The sequence below is a fragment of the Gigantopelta aegis genome, chromosome 6, assembly GCF_016097555.1.
Source record: "Gigantopelta aegis isolate Gae_Host chromosome 6, Gae_host_genome, whole genome shotgun sequence".
Taxonomy (NCBI): Eukaryota; Metazoa; Mollusca; class Gastropoda; order Neomphalida; family Peltospiridae; genus Gigantopelta; species Gigantopelta aegis.
Genome location: NC_054704.1, coordinates 84,241,061 through 84,261,938, shown reverse-complemented (window position 1 = coordinate 84,261,938; position 20,878 = coordinate 84,241,061). Strand labels below are relative to the sequence as shown.

The window sequence follows — 20,878 nt, the reverse complement described above, 5'->3', positions numbered from 1 at the left end:
GGATATTCAGTCGCATTGTTAATGGATTGTGAATGTCCGAGAATAGTGGTTCGAATTCTTTGACCTTGAATTTAAGAATTATTTCCAAAACTGTGAATGAGGCTATGGCATAATCTATTACACTCGATCCTTTGCAAGTAGGTTGTCCTATACCCCGATCTTCGCCGACTCTTCCGTTCACTAAATACAAATTACTATTTTTACAAAGATCAATTAGTTTATATCCGTGACCGTTAGGTCTACTGTTATCTTGACTCGCTCTTTGTAATGGAATGCCAATATTTAATAAGTTGTTAGGTTCATTCATAAAATCGGAGATATCAGAAATGAGTGTGTTATTAGTATGTTCACCATCACAACTCACATAATCTACAAGCAAACTCGTTTTAGCATTAAAATCGCCGATCAAAAGAACATTATTTCCACTTAAGAGTTTCTCGTTCACTTCGTCTTGTATTGTGTTAAACGTATCATGGTTAAAATAGGGCGAGCCTACTGGGGGTATATATACAATTCCAATAACAGTGCTTAATACATCTCCCTGTGAAATAGCGTTAGAAAGAGTAAACCATAATACATATTGGGATACAGTTTTATGAATGTGTACTTGATCTGTGAGCTTATTTTTAATTGCCAGGCATATGCCCCCTGATCTTACATTGGATTCAATATTTCTATTATTAGTAAAAATTGTATAACCTGGTATTTCTACGTGATCAATATCGTTAAGTTTAGTTTCAACTAAACATATTAAATCATACTGATTGATAAAATCTATAAATTCTGGAATATCCAGTCTGCTGTTGAGACCACACACATTTAAATATACAATATCTACATAGTCACATACGCTTATTCCCTCTGAATAAGAATGTACACGGGGAATATTTACAGTTTCGTATTCACTTGGTGTTGACAAGTCCTGACCGGTGTCTCTCCTCCGGCGTCCCTATGGGCGATATTCCCTTGGTGAGAAATTACGTGCACGTTTGTTTGGGTTTTCATTCGGAGGACTGTACGGATGCGCATCGTTGGGCCTATCGTGGGGTGCACTATCGGGAAACCAGCGTTTACCGTCAATAAAAAGTTTATCAACGACAAGTGAGGCACGGAGTCCACGACGCTGCGCTTCTTTGTACTTCGGCCATAACTCCTTTCTGCGTTGAACGATCTCGTAAGGGAATTGTTCGCTTACACCAAAGTTTGTTCCCTTGAGCACTTTTGAGCTTCTTCTGATGTTTTCACGATCTTTATATCGTTCGAATTTTGCTACGATTGGCCGCGGTCTTGTTGGATTAGTACTCTTTCTACCAAGTCTGTGTACACGGTCAAAGTTAATAGAGCTTTCTATTTTCATTTTATCTTTCAAAAATGTTTGTAAAATCGATTCTGTTTCTTCATCGTCTTTTTCCTCAATACCGTTAAAAATAAGATTGTCTCTCATTGATCTGGTTTGAAGGTCTAACACACAGTCATGCAACTCGTTATAATCACCGCGTAAGCTGTTGACTTCATCAAAACCTTTACGCACTTCTCTCACCTCAGTTTTTATTTTGTCGACAACATCCGCCATTTTCTTTCTATCTGAACGGGCTTCTTCGAAGCTTTCGTTTACAAAGTTTATAGACTTTTCCATTTCAATAATTTTCTCATTGCTTTCAGATAACTGTGTTTTAAATGCATTAACATTAAGTTCAATAGTCTGTAATCGCTTTTCGATTCCTTCAATCTTATCAGTCTTTTGCGAAATTACAATGAGCGTGTTGGAAATTTCAGTCAATTTTTGGAACACTTGGTTCGCCCATGGCGGTATAGATAATTGTTGCGTCAGCTGACCTGGAAAAACTGGCTGAATTTGCAAGGCGGGGTTACCGAATTCAGGCTGTTGAATCATTATCGCATCATATGAGACTTGGGGTGGTTTTGGCGATTGTTGATGACAATTACTCGTTGAGGGATCTATGGCCGCCATCTTGTCAGTTGGGCTAAGTGACTTACCAACCTTCTCCTTCTGTTTTCCATCCTTCTTCTTGTTCGCTGGTTCTCTTTTCGGCATGGAGCATTTCGATCGCATGTAATGAACTCTACAAACCACTTTCTAGCATGTGCCTTTGATAAAGAAAAATTAACTTTTACCATGCGCCGTGGTGTTATTGTTCTAATCTGGAAAGGCAACGAAAAACAACTTTTGAAAAACTGGCGACCAATCTCTTTATTAAATTGTGATTATAAAATTATTACAAAAGTTTTGGCAAGTAGAATCAGAGATTTTCTACCAAAAATAATACATCCAAATCAGAAATGTTCAGTAAAAGGCAGATCAATCCATGACGGAGCGTCATTGATAAGAGACTTAATAGAATATGTAAATCGTAAGGAATTACCGGGCTTAATTTTATCCTTAGACCAAACAAAAGCATATGATAGGGTGGAATGGGATTTTTTGTTTAAAGTTCTACAAAAATTTAATTTTGGGCCAAACTTTATTAAAATGATTAAAACCTGTTACACGGATATTCAATCCGCTGTTAAAGTAAATGGGTATGTTTCAAACTATTTCAACCTCTCTAGGGGAATTAGACAGGGCTACCCGATCAGCACAGTATTATATATTTTAGTAGCAGAAACTTTGGCAGAGGCTGTTCGGGAAGATTCCAAAATTAATGGGATAACTTTACCAGATGGCTTCGTTAGTAAATGGGTAGGGTATTCAGACGACGGTAACGCGACCTTATCAGACTTAGACTCAGTAAAACAATTATTTAAAATCCTAAATATCTATGAACGTGCATCAGGCGCTAAAGTCAGTCTTCAGAAAACTAACGGTTTCCTAATGGGAAAACTTAGGTACGAGAAAGATACGCCTCTTGATATAAGATGGACAAACGATAAAATTAAAATCTTAGGCTTTTATTTCGGAAATGTTGACGTCTCAGCTGATAACTGGGAACCCAAAATTCAAAAAATCAAAACAATCTTAAATATATGGAGCAATCGAAATTTAACTCTACATGGTAAAGTAGTTGCAGTAAATTCTTTAGCAACTAGTGGCATTTTGTACTTATCAAACGTTTTGGAACTTCCGGAAAAATATGCCAAACAAATTGATAAAATGATTTTCGACTTCATTTGGAGTTACAGGAAACATTTTATATCAAAAGAGCAAATTCAACTACCCAAAGGAGTTTGGTGGGTTGGGTGTTGTAAATATTCGGCTAAAAATTAAAGCACAAAGAATTAAATTTGTAAGTAGACTATTAAGTCTAGAAGGGGAAGGTAATTGGAAAGCCCTAGCGGATCATTTTTTAGGCCAATACAAAGATTTAAATATCGAAAGACACATTTTAAAATGTAAGATTATAAATAATAAAGCTAACTTTAAATCAATGCCGAATATATACAAGGATATTCTTTTAATTTGGAATGACCTTGACATTACTCGAGACACTGACAGTTACCAACAAATAATCTATGAACCGCTTCACGACAATCCGACCATATCACACAAACAGCACAATGTTATACTTAGAGAAAGACTAAATTTAGTCAAAGACATCTGGGACATGGGAACGAACGACTTTTTGGACTTCGCTGGTTGCTCAACTAGCGCGGCATTTTATCGCCAATTAAAAGACCTACAAGACAACATACCGCCGACCTTATTATGGACACTACGAAATGAAGACCCCTTTGATGGTGACTTAGACGCCATCTTTTGTATCAACGTTGGTGATACGAAAAAGGACGTGACAGTCGCGAAAACGAAGGACATATATACGCAGTCTTGCTATTAAGAACTTACAAAGATGCATCATTTAAAACCAGGTGGGAAACAGCCTTTAATGAAACCATAAACTGGCAAAATATTTGGAAAACCTTAAACTCCGGCTTTATTGAAAATCCCGATTTTGACTTAATTTATAAAATGATTAGAAATGTAATTGCAGTTAGAAAACATCTATATGACTGGAAGATCGAGCCCACCCCGGAGTGCCTTGTGTGCGACGGAGTGGACTCAGTCTTGCATGCCTTTTTTCACTGCAAAAAAACCAAACTCTTTATTAAACAAATTGAACCTATCTTTAAAAAACTCTTAGGCAACAAATTCCGTTTAAACCCATATGCCATGATCTTTGGCATTAAATACAAACTTGGTAATTATGCATCGCAGCTAGGAATTTTTCTCTGGAGCAAAGCAATAAGGGTAATATGGACAACTAGAAAACTATTAGAGGGAAATAAGCCATGTAATGAAATGGCACTTTTTAAACATTTGGTTTACTCAAGGGTGGAAACAGAATATTTTGCCGCCTTAGAGCGGCCAGACAGAAAAGAAAAATTCCTTAAACACTGGTGTATCGAAGAGGTCATTGCCTCGTGCAATGACGCCTTCGACATTACTTATAAACTATGAGAAATAATGACTAATTGCACAAAAATGTAGAAAAACAGACTTGGACCCCCCGGCTTGTAGCTTTGGGGGCCAGGTTCGCAAAAACCCAAATGAAAAAAAAATGAAAAAACATGGCCTCCAAAATTTCATTCATTGACGGATTCGTTGCTAAAACGCGATGTTTCGAAGACATGACGTCGCAGCCACGTTGAAGAAGGTAAAGCAAAGCAAAGCCAAGCAATGGGTTCATCTGAAAAGAGTAGTGCCACCTTGGTAGGGACGCGCACAGGTAGAGGTAGAGCGACGAATGAAACGACCGTATGCCGTCGCACGGCGAAATGCGCTGCGCGCGGCGACCTGGAGGCCAAGAGTAAAATTTGCCCAACGAACGCACGCCGAGAGGAAACCTGTCACTCGAGGAAGACCTTTGGGATATAGTAAAAAAGGGTCGAACCGGCAAAAGGCATCGCTTCTCGGCCTTTTTGGTTGCGGACAGTGAGTTTCTTGTTTTCGCGTGCAAATAAATAGGTTTTACCTTTTATTTGACGTTTTAAACTTAACAAGTTTAATCTCTATTTTTGGCTTCACGTCAAAAAAGTTATTTTTTTGAAGGAAAAAACAGCCTGTTTTTTTGGATCGAAAGATGTTGGAGCAAGAGTCATCTGCCCTTTTTTCCGATCAAGCTACCGGAACCAGCCGGACTTCCCCGACCACCGAACGGACTTCACCGACGCCAGCCCCGACCAACGCGAGGGAGAGTGAGTATTCTCATCCTCTCTATTTAAACGCGCCGGGTTTCACCCCCCCCCCCCCTTAAGGGAGAGGAAATCTGTAGGGCCCTAGGGCCCATCACAGATTACCTGCTGGCCGTTGTGCCCAAGGGGCGCAACGTCTGGGAAATACACGCCAGGACCCAAGAAGTTAGGGACAGACTAGAGGTCCAGGGACTAAGTGTACGCGACCACCACTGCGACGTTGGCCCAAGGTTCCCTGGGGGCACTTGGTTCAAAATACGAAGGCTCCCACTAGACTACCCCAACTTCCAAGTAGACGAGATCCTAGGAAGATACGGTACAGTGGTAATCCGATCGAGCCATTCTACGTGGAGAGACACCAGTGTCAAAACTGGAGAGCGCTCCCTAAAGGTAGAGATACGTAGGGACATTCCCGGCAAACTTCAGACAAGGCAGCACCTCTGGTTTCAGGTAAGATACCGGAACCAGCCGGAGTTGTGCTTTGCATGTGGCAAAGCAGACCACCACCAGTGGGACTGTCCAGATCGCCAGGTAAGTTTCTCAGACGTAGTTAGGGGAGGTAACATCGAGAAAGTACTAGAAGGAGCGCCCCCTCCCCCCAACCCCAACTCACCCTCTGATACTGACGAAACTGAGCTAATCATCAGCACCACGGCCCAATTCTCTGACAAGGAATTGTCAGCAGCTAGGAAAGAGGAAGAGAGAGACAGATTAGTGAGTTTAGAAAAAGTTGAGAGACTGAGGAAAGAGAGAAAGAAAGAAAGAAAAGAGGAAAGAGAGAAGGAGAGAGAGAAAAAGAGGGACCTTTCCTCATCAGAGGACCAAGCTACTCCTGAGAAGTCAGCATGCCATGTCTTACCAGCGGCGCCCCCCTCCAGGACCAAGGGGCTAAAGGTCACCAAAACGTAGGTTTTGGGGACTTAGACACACTCCTCTCCCCCAACCCATCACGACCCGGAACGACCCCCGACTATGATACTGATCACCCTTCAAACCTTGCCCCGGATAACGGATCGGACCCGCCCCCGGACTACCCTAACCCACCCACTCAGCGGCCAGGCAAAAAGTTTTCGTTGTTTTCGTTGTTTTCCATTGTGTATTGTGTCTTCTGTGTGAAAACAAATGTCTTCAAGCTTTCTCAAGTGTTTCCGTGTGGAGATGTGCCTCTGTTTTCCTATGTGTGTGTTTCTGTGTGTTTCCAAGGATCTGTGTTTTCTAAAATCGTTTTCCGTGTATATAAAACCATGTTTTGTGCTTGTATCCTATTTATGTATGTTTTATGTACGTCATACAGGTGTGGGAACTTCATAATTAATATCGACCACCCCCACCCCCCTGTGACTAAACCGGCTAACAAGCCTTATTTGTTCGTTCTTGTTTGCATTTTCGTGTGTCTTGTGGCGAAAACAACTCACTCGTTGCGTGTTCAAGTGTTTTCGTGTTTCCATGTGTGTGGTTATGTTCTAATCCAAGTGTGTTCTAAAAGTGTTTTCCTTGTATATAAAACCATGTTTTGTGTTTGTACCCTATTTATGTATGTCTTATGTACGCTATACAGATGTGGGAACTTCATAACGAATGTCGACCACCCCCATCCCCCCTGTGACTAAACCGGCTAACAAGCCTTATTTGTTCTTTCTTGTTTGTACCTTCGTGTGTCTTGTGGTGAAAACTACTCACTCGTTGCGTGTTCAAGTGTTTTCGTGTGGAAATGAACCTCTGTGTTTCTATGTGCGTGGTCATGCTTTAATCCAAGGATGTGTGCTTTCTAAAACTGTGTTCTGTGTATCTAAAATCATGTGTTGTGTTTGTACCCTATTTGTGAATGTTTTATGTACTTTATACAAGTGTGGGAACTGCTTAACCAATGTTGACCACCCCCACCCCCCTGTGACTGAAATGGCTAACATGCCTCATGTGTTTGTGTTTGCTTGTACTTTTGTGCGTCTTGTGTTGTCGTTCACAGTGCTATATATTATTAATTTTTCCAGGCTACAACACCAACACAGAGACCCAGGCCACCACCCCACCCTGAGGCCAGTTGGGCTAGGGCGAGCTAGAGACTTGGTGTGTCCAGGGTCCATGACAAGTTTAGCCAAGCATAGTCACTATTTATTTTTGTTCTTGTTCTTGTTTTCAATTAGTTATTCACACTTTCATGTTTATTCATTCTTCTTTATCTCTTACATGTTAAATTGCTGGCAGTTGACAGCACACACTTGAAAATTGGCACACTAAACGTAAACGGCTTTGTAAATAATAGTACAAAGCGGGGTTTAATTTTTAAATTACTAAATACTGAGAAAATAGATATAATTTGCTTACAAGAAACTCATTTTAATGATAAAGATAATATAAAAGAACTACTTAAAGATTTTGATGGGACTTATTATGTTAATTCGTGTAATGTTGGGCGTAAATGGGGGGTTGCAATTTTATTCAGAAAGGGTTTAGATATTAAAATAATTAAAATAAACAAAGATACACAAGGGCGAGTTTTAAGTTTATTGTGCCAATTTAATAGTCAAATATTCAATATAATTAATATGTATGTTCCGGTGAACCCCTGCCATAGGGCTGAGTTCATTGCAAGCTGTGTTAATTATTTTATTTTGACAGATGACCGACGAACCGTGACAAGCCGTGTTCTCTGCGGCGACTTTAATTGTGTAGACGACGTTACGCTAGACCGGACAGGATCCAAGAAGCAGGAGCTCAGGGGCACTGTAGGGGTTACACAACTAAATAATATCATGACTGAGCACGCACTAAGTGATGCATACAGACACATATACCCAGATAGGACCTCATACACATACCACAGTAAAGCGTACAGAACATACTCTCGTATTGATCGCATTCTAATCTCAGGGCAGTTTCTTACTGGCCTGAAAGAAGCTGGTGTCACTCAGTGCCTTTACACTGACCATAAGCTTGTTTGGGCTGACTTTACATTCGACAAAAACAATAAAGGACCGGGACTGTGGGCCTTTAACAATAGTGTTTTAAAAGATAGAAATTACGTAAACTTAATAAATGATTTTTGGGTAACTTGGAAAACTAAAAAGGGAAACTACTCTGATCTATTATTATGGTGGGATATGGGTAAAACTAAAATAAAGAATTTAACAACTGATTATTGTAAACAAAAACGTAGGACGGAAAGAACTTATATATATAACTTAAAACAAGATGAAATCTTCTTGACGCAACTTGACGAACGTGGACAGTTAGATGATTACTCAGAATTAATTAATGTACAGAATAAAATTAAAAGTTATGAACAATTACAATTACAGGGTGCTAGAATTAGGGCCAAAGTAGACGAAATTGAACAAGGCGAAAGATGCACGTCTTACTTTGTAAACTTAGAAAAACAAAAAGCTAACAAAAAATTTATGAATTCCTTAATAACTGATGATGGCAAAGTAATTGAAACACCAAATGAAATTCTAAAAGAAACCGCAAACTTTTATAAAACCTTATATACATCGGAAAAGACTGACATTTCGGCTCAAGATTTTCTTTTAAATAAAATGACAAAGACTTTAGATGACGAAGACCGAGACGCCTGTGAAGGGGAGATAACTCTTGACGAAGTTTCATCAGCTATTAGCTCCTTTGCCAATGATAAATCGCCTGGATGTGATGGTTTGACTGCCGAATTCTACCGAAACTTTTTAGGCTTAATTGGTAATGATCTGGTAGAAGTAATTAATGATGCCTTTAGAGAAGAAAAATTAACTTTTACCATGCGCCGTGGTGTCATTGTTTTAATTTGGAAAGGCAACGAAAAACAACTTCTAAAAAACTGGCGACCGATTTCCTTACTTAACTGTGATTACAAAATTATTACAAAGATTTTGGCTAGTAGAATTAGAGACATTTTACCAAAAATAATACATCCCAATCAGAAATGTTCAGTGAAAGGCAGATCAATACATGACGGAGCATCATTGATAAGAGACTTAATAGAATATGTTAATCGTAATGAATTACCGGGATTAATCTTATCCTTAGATCAAACAAAAGCTTATGATAGGGTGGAGTGGGATTTCTTATTTAAAGTACTTAAAAGATTCAATTTCGGACCTAACTTCATTAAAATGATAAAAACTTGCTATACAGATATACAATCCGCCGTTAAAGTAAATGGACACGTTTCCAATTATTTTAATCTTTCCAGGGGTATTAGACAGGGATGCCCGATCAGCACAGTTTTATATATTATGGTGGCGGAAACTTTGGCCGAAGCTGTTCGGGAGGACTCAAAAATTATTGGGATCACTTTACCTGATGGCTTCGTTAGTAAGTGGGTAGGGTATTCGGATGACGGTAACGCAACCTTAGCTGACTTTAACTCTGCAGAGCAACTATTCAAAATCCTTAATATTTATGAACGTGCATCAGGAGCTAAAGTCAATCTTCAGAAAACTAATGGTTTTCTAATGGGTAAACTTAGGTATGAGAAGGACACTCCGCTTGATATAAGATGGACTAATGAAAAAATTAAAATTTTGGGCTTTCATTTTGGAAATATTGACGTCTCAGCTGATAACTGGGAACCTAAAATCCAAAAAATTAAAACTATCTTAAACATATGGAGTAATCGAAATTTAACTTTACATGGTAAAGTAGTTGCAGTAAACTCCCTTGCAACGAGTGGCATTTGGTACTTATCTAACGTTTTGGAACTTCCGGAAAAATATGCCAAACAAATTGATAAAATTATTTTTGATTTTATTTGGAGTTATAGAAAACATTTTATAGCAAAGGAACAAATTCAACTACCTAAGGAATTAGGTGGGTTGGGGGTAGTAAATATTCGGCTGAAAATTAAAGCGCAACGCATTAAATTTGTGAGTAGACTTTTAAGTTTAGAGGGGGAGGGAAATTGGAAAGCGTTAGCTGATCACTTTTTAGGCCTTTACAAAAACTTAAACATTGAAAGACATATACTAAAATGTAAAATCATAAATAATAAAGTAAATTTCGCCTCAATGCCGAGTATCTACAAGGAAATCTTATTAATATGGAATGACCTTGACCTGACAAGGGACACCGACAGTTATCAGCAAATCATATATGAACCTTTACACGACAACCCAACTATATCTAAGAAATTACACAATAATTTACGTAGCGAAGGACTAAATTTAGTCAAAGACATTTGGGACTTGGGTACGAACGACTTTCTGGACTTCACTGGTTGTTCAACTAGTGCGGCTTTTTTTCGCCAATTGAAAGACATACAAGACAATTTCCCGTTGACGTTACTATGGACTTTACGGAACGAAGCCCCATATGATGGTGACTTAGACGCCATCTTTCGCATCAACGTAGGTGATACGAAAAAGGACGTAACAGACGCGAAGACAAAAGACATTTACACAGCCTTGTTATCTAGAACTTACAAAGATGCATCGTTTAAGACCAGGTGGGAAACAGCTTTTAATGAAACCATAAATTGGCAAAACATTTGGAAAACACTAATTTCCGGTTACATTGAAAATCCAGATTATGATTTAATTTATAAAATGATAAGAAACGTAATTGCAGTGAGAAAACATCTATACGATTGGAAGATTGAGCCCACTCCGGAATGCCTTGTGTGTAACGAAGTGGACTCAGTTTTGCACGCCTTTTTTCACTGTAAGAAAACAAAAATATTTATTAAACAATTACAACCGATCTTTAGGAAAATTTTGGGCAATAATTTCCGGTTGAACCCGTACGCCATGATTTTTGGCATAAAACATAAGCCTGGGGACAATGCATCGAAACTAGGAATCTTTCTGTGGAGTAAAGTCATAAGGGTAATTTGGACAGCACGTAAATTATTAGAGGGAGATAAGCCATGTAATGAAATGGCAATGTTTAAGCACTTAGTATATTCAAGGGTTGAAGCTGAATATTTAGCCGCCTTAGAGCGGCCAAACAGAAAAGAAACATTCCTGAAACACTGGTGTCTCGGAGGGGTCATTGCCAAGTGCAATGACGCCTTCGACATTACATATCACTTATGAGAATAATTGGCAAATGCACAAAAAAATGTAGTAAAATAGATCTGGACCCCCCCGGCTTGCAGCTTTGGGGGCCAGGTCCGATAACCAGGTATGACTTTTGTAGATACACATCACTAGGCTATACATTAAATAAATTTAAAGATTACAAGAATAAACACATGCACTAATTAAAATGTATATATATATATGTAATACAAGCACTTATACCTTCATGTATATTTTTAATAACACTTCAAGGAGACCTGGTTTAATGTAAATAGGTAGGTTTTTGAAAAATAAATGGGGGAAAAAAAAAAAAAAAAAAAAAAAAATCTCGGCTAAGATCAAAGTGTAGTATCTGTTCTTATCAGCTTAATATCTGATACGTCCTCCATTGGGGGACATCGATATTAAACTGATTTTTGAAAGAGGGTGAGGTGCCCGGGGCTTGCTCCGCCCTCACCACGGGTTGACCCGGTATTGCAGTACTTCCGGGAATGGCCCACCACTATTTTAAAAAACCAAAAACAGTTGAAATATCCAGCCTTTGCGTTGAGAGCGCGGTATATGTGCTCTTACACACCCTACACACACACCCCCCCCCCCCCCTTCCCCCGAGCCTAGCTTGGCCAGACCCGCACATTAAAAAAAAAAAAAAAAAAAAAAACCAACCCCAAAAACCCAAATGAAAAAAAACAAAAAAAACATGGCCTCCAAAATTTCATTCATTGACGGATTCGTTGCTAAAACGCGATGTTTCGAAGACATGACGTCGCAGCCACGTTGAAGAAGGTAAAGCCAAGCAAAGCCAAGCAATGGGTTCATCTGAAAAGAGTAGTGCCACCTTGGTAGGGACGCGCACAGGTAGAGGTAGAGCGACGAATGAAACGACCGTTTGCCGTCGCACGGCGAAATGCGCTGCGCGCGGCGACCTGGAGGCCAAGAGTAAAATTTGCCCAACGAACGCACGCCGAGAGGAAACCTGTCACTCGAGGAAGACCTTTGGGATATAGTAAAAAAGGGTCGAACCGGCAAAAGGCATCGCTTCTCGGCCTTTTGGTACAGTTGTCGAGCACCTAGATTTCTAAAATCTAATTTAAATAAAATAACAGTTTTTTCTTATCGTCAGGTTTTCTTTTTTCCCCGGTCCAACCAAGCAAAGATGCTGTTCGAGGAAGCCATCACAGCAGCCGAGATACCTCCAAGCAGTGCAAGCGGTAGTGAGTATAGTAAGCCCTTATACTTAAACGCCCCGGGTTTCACCCCACCCCTCACGGGAGAGAAGATCTGCCGGGCTTTGGTCCCGATCGTAAACCACCTGCTGGCTGTTGTACCCAAGGGACGCAACACGTGGGAGTTACATCTAGATTCCCAGGATATCAGGGACCGTTTGGAGCTACAGGGCCTAAGCTTACGGGATAGGTGTTGTGAGATCGCCCCACGCTTCCCCGGAGGTACTTGGGTTAGGATCCGTGGGTTACCGCTAGGCGTATCAAACGTGTACGTGGATTACGTCCTCCAACGATACGGAACTATAGTGATTAACACCAGTTACGCAACGTGGAGAAACACGTCAGTCAAAACCGGAGAGAGGAGTCTTAAAATAGACATAAAGAGGGATATCCCAGGTCGCTTAAAAACGACCAACCACGAGTGGTTCACAGTCAGGTATAGGAACCAGCCCGAGCTCTGTTTTGATTGCGGGAAACCAGGCCACCAACAGTGGGATTGCCCCAACAGACAGATATCCTTTTCGGATATCGTAAGAGGAGGGGACCTAGACAAGGTTGTAGCAGTAGCAGTAGGTGAGTCAGACCCTACCCCTACCCCTACGCCAGACGCCGACGAGGAAAGCGCTGAGTTAGTTATCAGCACCAACACCCAGGAAGAAATAGAGAAGGTGGAGAGAGAGATAAAAGAGAGGATAGAAAGGTTGAGAAAAGAGAAGAAGAAGGAAAGAAGAGAGGAAGAGAGGAAGGAAAAGGAAAGAAAGAGAGAGCTTTCCTCGTCGGAAGGCATCACGCCGGAGAAGGCATGTCATGCGCTCCCTCAGGCCCCCCCCCTCCAGATCCAAGGGCCAGAAGGCCTCCAAAACTTAGGTTTTGGGGACCCTCCCCCCCCCTTTCTGTTTTCAACCACACACACCCCCCCCCCCCCCCGACCCGGACTGGACACGGACACCGAGAATGACAACGATCCAAACCTAGCCATGGCAAACGGAACGGACCCGCCCCTGGACTCCCCCACCCCTTTCGCTATGCGACCAGGAAAAAAAGTGTGTTTCTTTGTAATGTGTGTTTTTGTTGTGTTCGCCTCTGTGTTTGTTTTCAACTGTGAAATGTCCTGTGTTTTCGTGTATTCGCATGGAGATGTGTTCACCCGTGTTTCTGTGTTATTCGATGGAGTTGTGTCGTGTGCACCCGTGTGTCTGCTTTCAAATGTGTTTGTTGTATATAAAACTACGTTATCTGTTTGTGCTCTAGTGTTGTATGTGTTATGTACCTCTTATAATTGTGAACACTGTTTAAATAAACATGGAGATGACAATGGCCACCCCCATACCCTGACGCCTTTTAGGCCGGGGCCCCCAACAAATGCGGACCCCAAGACAGGAACGGCTCACAAAAACTATGTATATATGTTTGACTGTGTTAATTTGTTCAATGTGCTTGACTGTGTCAACTTGTTTCATGTGTTTTCTTGTTTTGTGGTAACTGTATGTGAGGTCGTGTTGTGTAAAACTGTATGCGTCTCGTCAAACGTATGTACAACGTACAAACCCATACAAACTGTGTTCACCATAGACCCAGGCCACCACCCCACCCTGCGGCCTGTTAGGCCAGAGCGAGCCATAGACTTGGTGTGTCCAGGGTCAGCGACTGCTTCAGCCGCGCACGAATGTTGTGTATATATGTGTAACCATGTTTTTTGTCTCCATGCAATTGTCTACCACTTTAATTATTTATTTTATTTTGTTCGTTACATGTTAAATAGCTGGCAGTTAACAGCACACACTTGAAAATTGGCACATTAAACGTGAACGGCTTTGTAAATAGTAATACAAAGAGAACCCTTATTTTAAATTTATTAAATACAGAAAAAGTAGATATAATTTGTTTACAGGAAACCCACTTTAATGACAAAGATAATATAAAAGAATTATTAAAAGATTTCAAAGGGACGTATTTCATAAACTCATGTAATGTTGGGCGCAAATGGGGTGTTGCAATTTTATTCAGAAAAGGGCTAGACATTGAAGTAATTAATTCTCTTAAAGACGCAGAAGGGCGAGTTCTTAGTTTACTTTGCCAATTTAATAGTCAGGTATTTAACGTAGTTAATTTGTATTGTCCAGTGAACCCATGCCAAAGGGCTGAGTTCATTGCAAGCTGTGTCAACTACTTTATTACGACAGATGACCAACGTACCGTGACTAGCCGCATTCTTTGTGGCGACTTTAATTGTGTGGACAATGTAACGCTCGACCGGACAGGCTCTAAGAAGCAAGAACTTAGGGGCACTGTAGGGGTTAAAGAATTAAATAACATTATAAACGAACACGCACTACAAGATGCATACAGATATATATACCCAAACAGAACCTCCTTTATATACCACAACAAGGCTTACAAAACGTACTCACGCATTGACAGAATTTTAATCTCAGGGCAGTTTCTTGCTGGCCTGAAAGAAGCGGGTGTAACTCAGTGCGTTTACACTGATCACAAGCTTGTTTGGGCACAATTTATTTTCGACAAAAACAACAGAGGACCAGGACTATGGGCATTTAACAATAGTGTTTTGAAAGACAAAAACTACGTAAACTTAATTAACGACTTTTGGCTGACGTGGAAAACAGAAAAGGGAAATTATAATGATCTTTTATTATGGTGGGATCTGGGTAAAGTTAAAATCAAAACACTAACCACAGACTATTGTAAACAAAAACGAAGGACTGAAAGGACATATATATACAACTTAAAACAAGACGAAATTTTCTTAACACAATTAGACGAACTTGGACACTTAGACGACTACGCAGAATTAATTAACGTACAAAATAAAATTAAAAATTACGAACAAATACAATTACAAGGGGCAAGAATTAGGGCCAAAGTGGACGAAATTGAACAAGGTGAACGATGCACGGCTTATTTTGTAAATCTCGAAAAACAAAAAGCTAACAATAAACACATGAATTCTTTAATAACCGAAGATGGAAATTTAATTGAAAATCAAAATGAAATTTTAAATGAAACAACTAAATTTTATAAAAAAAACTTTACACATCAGAAAAGACAGACGTTTCGGCACAAAATTATTTATTAAACAAAATGACAAAGACATTAAATGATGAAGACAGAGACGCGTGTGAAGGGGAAATAACTCTTGACGAAGTATCATCAGCTGTTAAATCTGAATGAATGAATGAATGAATGAATGTTTAACGACACCCCAGCACGAAAAATACATCGGCTATTGGGTGTCAAACTATGGTAATGCAAATAAATAAAGTGATGATCAACATCAATATAAAAATTCAAGGTTTAAACAAGAACAGTGTAAAGAACTGTGCAAAGATACAAATACAAATATCACTGAATTTTACGGACACCGAATTTTACTCTAAACTTCAATTTGTGCTGTATTGGCCATTCTCAAAGAGAATGTTACACCCCTGCACCACGGTGAGGTTACAGCACTCGCAGGGGCTGTTAAATCTTTTGCCAATGACAAGTCACCAGGCTGTGATGGCTTGACTACAGAATTCTACCGGAATTTTTTTGGCCTAATTGGTAGCGATCTGGTAGAAGTAATTAACGATGCCTTTGATAAAGAAAAATTAACTTTTACCATGCGCCGTGGTGTTATTGTTCTAATCTGGAAAGGCAACGAAAAACAACTTTTAAAAAACTGGCGACCAATCTCTTTATTAAATTGTGATTATAAAATTATTACAAAAGTTTTGGCAAGTAGAATCAGAGATTTTCTACCAAAAATAATACATCCAAATCAGAAATGTTCAGTAAAAGGCAGATCAATCCATGACGGAGCGTCATTGATAAGAGACTTAATAGAATATGTAAATCGTAAGGAATTACCGGGCTTAATTTTATCCTTAGACCAAACAAAAGCATATGATAGGGTGGAATGGGATTTTTTGTTTAAAGTTCTACAAAAATTTAATTTTGGGCCAAACTTTATTAAAATGATTAAAACCTGTTACACGGATATTCAATCCGCTGTTAAAGTAAATGGGTATGTTTCAAACTATTTCAACCTCTCTAGGGGAATTAGACAGGGCTGCTCGATCAGCACAGTATTATATATTTTAGTAGCAGAAACTTTGGCAGAGGCTGTTCGGGAAGACTCCAAAATTAATGGGATAACTTTACCAGATGGCTTCGTTAGTAAATGGGTAGGGTATTCAGACGACGGTAACGCGACCTTATCAGACTTAGACTCAGTAAAACAATTATTTAAAATCCTAAATATCTATGAACGTGCATCAGGCGCTAAAGTCAATCTTCAGAAAACTAACGGTTTCCTAATGGGAAAACTTAGGTACGAGAAAGATACGCCTCTTGATATAAGATGGACAAACGATAAAATTAAAATCTTAGGCTTTTATTTCGGAAATGTTGACGTCTCAGCTGATAACTGGGAACCCAAAATTCAAAAAATCAAAACAATCTTAAATATATGGAGCAATCGAAATTTAACTCTACATGGTAAAGTAGTTGCAGTAAATTCTTTAGCAACTAGTGGCATTTGGTACTTATCAAACGTTTTGGAACTTCCGGAAAAATATGCCAAACAAATTGATAAAATGATTTTCGACTTCATTTGGAGTTACAGGAAACATTTTATATCAAAAGAGCAAATTCAACTACCCAAGGAGTTTGGTGGGTTGGGTGTTGTAAATATTCGGCTAAAAATTAAAGCACAAAGAATTAAATTTGTAAGTAGACTATTAAGTCTAGAAGGGGAAGGTAATTGGAAAGCCCTAGCGGATTATTTTTTAGGCCAATACAAAGATTTAAATATCGAAAGACACATTTTAAAATGTAAGATTATAAATAATAAAGCTAACTTTAAATCAATGCCGAATATATACAAGGATATTCTTTTAATTTGGAATGACCTTGACATTACTCGAGACACTGACAGTTACCAACAAATAATCTATGAACCGCTTCACGACAATCCGACCATATCACACAAACAGCACAATGTTATACTTAGAGAAAGACTAAATTTAGTCAAAGACATCTGGGACATGGGAACGAACGACTTTTTGGACTTCGCTGGTTGCTCAACTAGCGCGGCATTTTATCGCCAATTAAAAGACCTACAAGACAACATACCGCCGACCTTATTATGGACACTACGAAATGAAGACCCCTTTGATGGTGACTTAGACGCCATCTTTTGTATCAACGTTGGTGATACGAAAAAGGACGTGACAGTCGCGAAAACGAAGGACATATACGCAGTCTTGCTATTAAGAATTTACAAAGATGCATCATTTAAAACCAGGTGGGAAACAGCCTTTAATGAAACCATAAACTGGCAAAATATTTGGAAAACCTTAAACTCCGGCTTTATTGAAAATCCCGATTTTGACTTAATTTATAAAATGATTAGAAATGTAATTGCAGTTAGAAAACATCTATATGACTGGAAGATCGAGCCCACCCCGGAGTGCCTTGTGAGCGACGGAGTGGACTCAGTCTTGCATGCCTTTTTTCACTGCAAAAAAACCAAACTCTTTATTAAACAAATTGAACCTATCTTTAAAAAACTCTTAGGCAATAAATTCCGTTTAAACCCATATGCCATGATCTTTGGCATTAAATACAAACTTGGTAATTATGCATCGCAGCTAGGAATTTTTCTCTGGAGCAAAGCAATAAGGGTAATATGGACAACTAGAAAACTATTAGAGGGAAATAAGCCATGTAATGAAATGGCACTTTTTAAACATTTGGTTTACTCAAGGGTGGAAACAGAATATTTTGCCGCCTTAGAGCGGCCAGACAGAAAAGAAAAATTCCTTAAACACTGGTGTATCGAAGAGGTCATTGCCTCGTGCAATGACGCCTTCGACATTACTTATAAACTATGAGAAATAATGACTAATTGCACAAAAATGTAGAAAAACAGACTTGGACCCCCCGGCTTGTAGCTTTAGGGGCCAGGTTCGCAAACCAGGTTAATTTCTTGTAAATAATTATTAAAGCAATACACACTAATTATAGTAAAAGATACAAAAAACACAAGCACGCATTAAATAAACTGTACAACTGTATATTTATGTACATCCTTATTTTAATATTCAATGAGAACCTGGTTAATTGTAAATAGGTAGGAATTTGAATAATAAATGGGGTACCCGGCATGCCCGGTGCTGCCTGAAACTGGAAACAAAAAAAAACAAAAAAAATTCTCGGCCTTTTGGCAAAGATCGACGTGTAGTTATTTTCTTGGATTGTGTTTTGGATTCGCTATGTGAGTACTTTATTATTGTTCTTATTTTTGTGTATTTATGATGGATAATGTGGAGGATTTTATTGACCATGAAGTTCGTGATTCGTGTGTGGTGTTTTCGCCCGGGATTGGATTTACTTCGTTGACCCGAGAAAAAATTCTGCAAGCCGTGGGTGACCTTGTTGCACCGGACTCTGTATGTATTGTGCATCATGCCAAAGGGAATTCTAATTGGATTGTTGGTTTTTTCTCGTCTGAGTTAAAAGCGGAATTTGTGAATGCGTGCCAAGGAAATTTTCATGTTGGACTTACGTCAGTATCTGTGTGTGATGTGGGCTTTCGCTATGTTCAAGTGAGGGTCCATTGGCTACCTGTTTGGTTGAAGAGAGAATTTATTGTTGAATTTTTTTCTCGAAATGGATATGGTGATGTAATTTCTTGTGAATTCGAAAATGTGGATGGTGTTCTCAACGGTGTGCGTACTCTGTGTGTTCGGTGTTCTAATGAACAGTTCAAACAGATTCCGCATGGAGCGGACTTTTTAGGGTCTGAGTTTTTGCTTGTTGTGCGGGGTCGTTCGCCAGTGTGTTTACAGTGTGGTGGTCAAGGTCACGAACGGCGGTCCTATCCTGAGTTAAAGGGTAGGTCACGGGCGTGGTCGTCAGTGGTGAAGCATGGTGCAGCAAGGAAAGATAGTGAAACAGTGAAGGAAGGTGCAGTAGAGAAAGATAGTGCCACAGAAAAAGAGGGTGCAGTAGAGAAAGATAGTGTTACAGAAAAGAATGGTGCAGTAGATAAAGATAGTGTTTCAGAGAAAGATAGTGCCAGTGCAGTGAGTACTGAGCAAGTGAATACTGTGAATATAGCTGAAAGTGGAGTGGAAAAGTTGTTACCTGATCAGTCTGATGAAGAGATGAAGGAATCTAGTGATATGCATGAGGAGGATATGGAGGGGTCGGATACGGAAGATAGACTGGAAATTGATTTTTCTACTTCTCCTGTCCTCAGTGTTGAGCAAAAGGTGCATGTTCCTGTTTCGGTTCCGAGTCCAGTCTCCCATGTGGAGCCTCCCAAGTCTCCTGTTCCTGTAAAGTCTGTGTCTCCTGTAAAGTCTGTGTCTCCTGTCAAGTCTGTGTCTACCCCTGTCAAGTCAGTTTCTCCTCCTGTCAAGTCTGTGTCGTTTGAGCGTTCTAGTCGTGTTCTGTCTAAATGTGCCTCCCCTGTGCAGTCTACGAGGTCGTCTGTGCCTGTCAAGTCGGTGTCTTCTAAGTCTGTTCGTCCTGCTTTGTCTGATTCATCTGTGGTGCAGCCTACACATGTGAGTAGTGATCGTGTTGCTCAGAAGAGTGCAATGTCTTATACTTTATCTACTCAGGTTCCTCCTGTGGAGCCACACATGTTACCTAACACTGATACAACGGTCGAAAGTCAGCGTGTATTGGATCGGATGTTGAAAGATCCGATGGGTTGGGACGTTCCTGATTATCCGCCCTTTAGTTTGCCTGGTGCACCGGTGCGTCGTCAGTGTGTGTCCATGGATTGTGATGTGTCTCGTTCGTCGTCTGCTCAAGTTACTCCTCACAAGTCAGCTGTGAAAGTCAAGCCTGAGTTACGTGCGCGTGTGTCAACAAAGTGTGTTCCTGATGAAACTTATGTGTGTCTGAGTATTGTGTTTCAGGGTATTCGATCAGATAGTCGTGGTTTTTTTAAAACCGATCATGGTCGCTATGTTACGCGTGAACTTGTACAGAGACATAATTTGTGTGCTGATGCGCAACAACAGTGTTTTTTAGAAACTAAGTCATTCATGAAACTTTCGTCTCGGAAATAAATTGATCAGGTGTGGGGTGGGGGGGGGGGGGGGGAGTATATGGTTGTGTATTATGTTATGGTTTTGCGGTTTTTTCATCTTTCATGTTCATTTTTTCACTGTGTATATCATCATCGTTCATGTTCATTTCATTCATGGTTTTAATTTACACAGGCTGAGTTACAGCCTGTGGGAATGTTGTGAGGTGTGGAACTGCCTTAAGTTTCCGTTGTTGGGTTTTGATGTCGGTACGGAATAAATGGGGGGCCTCTTTTTTGGAGGATACCCTCGAAATAAAATAAAAAAGTATCTGTTCTTATCAGCTTAATATCTGATACGTCCTCCATTGGGGGACATCGATATTAAACTGATTTTTGAAAGGGGATGAGGTGCCCGGGGCTTGCTCCGCCCTCACCACGGGTTG

The 20,878-nt window shown here is 39.8% G+C and overlaps 2 pseudogenes; both read left to right on the top strand.

Moving 5' to 3' along the window:
- The first annotated feature begins 11,482 nt into the window (after positions 1 to 11,482).
- LOC121376623 lies at positions 11,483 to 11,664 on the top strand (annotated as a pseudogene).
- Positions 11,665 to 20,722: 9,058 nt separating this feature from the next.
- On the top strand, positions 20,723 to 20,878 carry LOC121376578 (annotated as a pseudogene).